This window comes from Atta colombica, unplaced genomic scaffold (assembly GCF_001594045.1).
Source record: "Atta colombica isolate Treedump-2 unplaced genomic scaffold, Acol1.0 scaffold55, whole genome shotgun sequence".
Classification (NCBI taxonomy): domain Eukaryota; kingdom Metazoa; phylum Arthropoda; class Insecta; order Hymenoptera; family Formicidae; genus Atta; species Atta colombica.
Window position 1 is genome coordinate 299891 of NW_017259545.1, and position 4481 is coordinate 304371.

General features: G+C 37.4%; 1 protein-coding gene across 10 annotated transcripts in view; it reads left to right on the forward strand.

Moving 5' to 3' along the window:
- The first annotated feature begins 641 nt into the window (after nt 1-641).
- Nucleotides 642-4481, forward strand: part of LOC108691977 — a 13985-nt gene continuing 10145 nt past the window's right edge. For 4 of the 10 annotated variants that reach the window (XM_018200015.1, XM_018200021.1, XM_018200020.1 and 1 more), the window contains exon 1: nt 3924-4330. The gene's annotated coding sequence lies outside the window, so the exon portion shown is untranslated. Of the gene's footprint in view, nt 757-897; nt 962-2118; nt 2292-2508; nt 2547-3923; nt 4391-4481 lie in introns of those variants that run through there. The other 6 variants (XM_018200019.1, XM_018200018.1, XM_018200025.1 and 3 more) reach the window with 5 other exon arrangements.

Here is a 4481-nt window from a genome sequence, read left to right on the forward strand (position 1 = left end):
ACATGATCTAATTTCGCTCAATCAAAAGTGGAATAAGCTATTCGGTTAAATTGGTCGTCAGGATCTTAATGTTACCGCAAATCATTTCAGCTACGAGAGATAAGAGAGTCTATTGATTTGGATAAAATTGTTTCATGCATTTGATACGGTTGATACAATTAAATCGAAGCAAATAATGATATCGGATCAAGGAGAAAAGATTTCGATAAAACAAATTATTTTACGCTGAACTTGAATTAATTTATCCCATGGCACGTTAATTTCTCCCTATTTAATCTAAGTTTTTTATTATTAATTATTTCAATGATGCGAGAGAAATAAATAATTAAATAATTGAACATATTCGCAATGACACACAGTAGGTACGAGTATTGCCGGATACAAGAAAATCCGATTTGTTAATTCTGCATGGACAATCGTCTTTACGTTTGTAGGAAGGAAAAGAATCTCGAGATGGAAAGAGGGATCATCATCCCCTTTTCGCAGAGACATGCGCGTTCGCAATTGCACGAGGGTTGTCGCGGCTAGGGAGGGGTTCTTTCTAGCTTCGATTCCAGTGACTCAGAATATACATTGACGAAAGTGTGTCTTCGGTCTCGTTCCAAGATTCGATAATCGGCCAATAAGGTGCAACGAATGTCGTACGAATTACATTAAACATTGTTTAATGTAAGAGAGTCCTCGCCGCGATGTCTTAATGTACGCGTCGGTTGTGCGCGAGTGGCACTGCCACCAGCTGCTCTCTTCGTCATGAACGTGAGTACCTATGTTAGTTGCTTCTAATATCGACTGGTTTCGGTCGCGAGGAGAGGCGTATCTACGCGAGCGTATCTACGTGGGCGTTTCTGCGTTCTCTTTCGCGTCTTTTTCGCGCGAGATCGCCGTTTCCGCCGGTGAAAATTTGTATTTTCGCATGTGGAATTATCTCCAGCTCTCTGACCATCAAGAGAATCATCGAGATGTATGTATGAGCGTGATACGTCATTGACCTCGAAAGTCCTCTGTAAAATCGATGAGGTGATACCCTTTAAACCGGTGCGCGGTGGCGGACGAATCTTTCATATGATTCCTCGTATCTACCTTTAAGAAATTGCGACGCATCCAGCAAAAACTTTTGCGATATATTATTCATATGGCAATAATTTGGTTATTATTAGTAATTCAGCTTCGGCTGCTTTGTTCCATTAAAATAATGTATCGATTTCTTTGTAGATGATTCTAAAACGTTTACTCGCACTTTAAATTTAATGTAACATTATGATCGCATAAATTATTAAATTTTTATCACTTCTGCCAATTTTCAAACGTTCTTTCTCTTTTTTAAAATTTTTCTAATTACAAAATTATGTTTTATATGTTTCTAAATTTCTGCTCTAAATTACAAGTTCTCTTACATCTTCGTCATAGAAAGATATGTTTTTTCTAAAATGTCATTTTCTCTGAAAAATAAATCGATTTGATAAAACTCAATTTTTCCTTTTGAAGATTTCAATCTCAATCAATTTGTATTCGCCGGATTTTCTTATGTAATATTACAAGATCAAGAATCAGATGATAGTCCATTATATTCAATTAATCCAGAGCATTCCAAAACCGAAATCCAATATTCAAAAGCTGATTGTAACATCTAAAAATATATGTCCCGCAGAGTTTCAATTAATAAATATGCATCGAAATAAAAATCGCGTTTCATCGTCACTTCCAAATAGCGGCCAGCTATCGACCATCTGCGGCAAAGGCTTCGACGTAATAAAAACACTTTTAACAACTAAATTATTTTACAATATAAAAAACATTCATATCGATTTCTTTAAATTCCGAGAAGATCGAGATTAAATTTTATCAGTGCTGTTGATGGAGATTTATCGATTGTGATTAGTGAATACATACGCGTTGTGTTTCGAACCTTTTAAATATCTGTAAGGGAAAAGCATAATTTACTGTATTAATAACCACGTGTTACAGATAGGAGCAGTTTGCGATATTGCGTGTAATGTCGCAATTTTATTAAAATTTTTACGTGATCGGGCTGCACTCAAGTAAGGCGAACGAGAGATGCACGTCCTTATCTTGTTGTTAGCACCTTCAATCACTGCGTTCTATTGTCTTTACTTGCAGCGTCATCATTAACGTCATTCACGCGGTTAAAATACCGGATGGAATTATGGCAACTTGTGACGTAAAATACTTTGTACATCGATTACCGTTGAACCAATAAGTTATCTAAACACGAGCATCCGTTTCCAAGAATCTACCGTTTGAATCCTCTCAATCAGGCTTTTTGCAAACAGGTTTGCGCTTCTTTTCACAACATATTTATATCCTCTAAGTTGATGTTTTTGTCAGTTTATTCGATGAGATCGAATAAATTAATCAAAACTGAATGATTAAAGTGTGGATAAACTGTTATCTTAATTAATCTAAAATTCAAACAATTTTATAATGTATTTAAAATAAATTAAAGTCTACTCGTAGCGAACGTGAGATAAATATAAGTGACATTTTCAGGTGTTATTATCGTCAGCTGTGTGACGGAAATCAGATTGGTAAGTCAGGCACTCTTATTTATCAGCAAATGTCAATAAACTTCTCGCGTGGCGATAAAAAAAGAATGTTGATGCGCTAAACTAAATCATCGATTCTGCAAATTAACGACATTATACATACGTATATACATACATATATATTATATTTAATAATTTAATTATTATCGCTTATCTGGTGATTTTTTTAATCGGATTTGAATGAAGCACGCATCTCTACTAAATAAAAGAGGTTTTAAATTTGCTAAAGTTGGAAATATTGTAACGTAAATCCATAAAATCTGTGAAAAGTATCTGTAAAAAGATTCAAATTTTCAAACCGCTTTTATTTACAGTAACGTTAATGCCGCTGTATGTATATCTTCAAAATAGTGTCGATACTTTGACACTGATGACGAAACATGGATCGAGTGGTCGAATGAAAATTTTAATCGTTTCCTCGATACGGAGGACGAATAAGCTGCTTTTGAATGTGAATCGCATGAAATTATATGCTTTTCCTTCCCGTAGAAACCTGGGGTACACATTGAATGCGATGTCGCGTGCAACAGTCGTTTCTAAGATTAAGAACATGATATGATGATTGGAGATTAAAAGTTGTAGTTTCGTTAAAAACATCGCAGCAGTACCGATAACTTTTTATGACAATTTTTAATGAAATAAGCAAAAGCTCTCTCTCTCTCTCTCTCTCTCTCTCTCTTTCTCTCTCTCTCTCTCCAGCCGTCTCTCACACTACAAAGTATAAGCTGTCGACGATTTCGATTCCCATGATATGACTCTTTAATAGTCTTCGAAGCAGTTTCTGATTTTATACATTTACATGCTTGGCCGATCGAATTTTTCGAGTAGATGTTAATCGTCTGCTGCAAATTCGCAAATGATGCACAGAAAAAAACACAGCTAAAAACTTCACTGATTCAGCAAATCTACAGTCGTAATATATACAGACAGTCAATTTTTTAAAATATTTGTTAAAATAGCAAAGTTGACAGCTGAATAATATTAGCGATTTGTTAAATCATCAAATCATCTTCTTAGTTATCGATGTTGAATTCGCATAAATTATAGGTTTGCTGTATCACCCAATTAATTTTTTTTCCCTGTGGCGATTCGCGCGATTGTCGTCGCGCTTGCATGAGGCCGAGCCCTAACGCAGCTAGGATCGTTCTCTCTGATGCATCTCGGCTGTTTCTTCCTTTTCTCTCTGTTTCTCGTTCTCGCTTTCGCTTATTCTGCCCCGTAGGAACGACACGAGTAACGAGAGGCGGTGCGAGCATTTATTAATAGAGATTAGAGTCCGGCGTCGTGTGGTGCCGTGTGCAAACGCCCTCCCGCAACTCGCAAGACGGCGGGACTCGCCGACTCGCGAGAGTAGTCTGACTCAGAATCCATAGCGGAAAAATAATCTTGGCCGATTCGTCGCGCGGGATTCTCTCTCAGCAATCTCGGCGCCGCGGTGAAAAAGTGATCGCCGACGAAGGAGAGATCGTGTCCCCGTTGCCTACTGTGATGTCTGAATTCTGAATTCTGAATTCTGACTTCAACCGGCTCTCGCGGCGATAATAAGGGTGTTTGGTGTCGTGTTTGGATCGCGTCGATTCGAATCGTTCGAAACTTTTTCAAATTGCTCTCAATTATACGGGCAAATCGGTTGATCGACTGCAGGATGAGGAAGTAGGGTGTTGAAACATACGTTCGAAAGAGCGAACTCTCTTTGTGCGCGCGTGGAATGACGTTTCACGGCGATCGGGCGTGTGCGTTGTTCATTTTATCTCATTTTTTATTTGGTACGATGACTACTATTGTTCCCGAAATGACCTAAAGAAGGCTTAAAGCAGAAAATCAAAGTAGTTTAGATAAAATAAATTAGGCAGTTTCCTTTAGAGGATCGTCGTATCGTTGTTTGCGATCAAGCGGGTCTTTATATAATATATATAT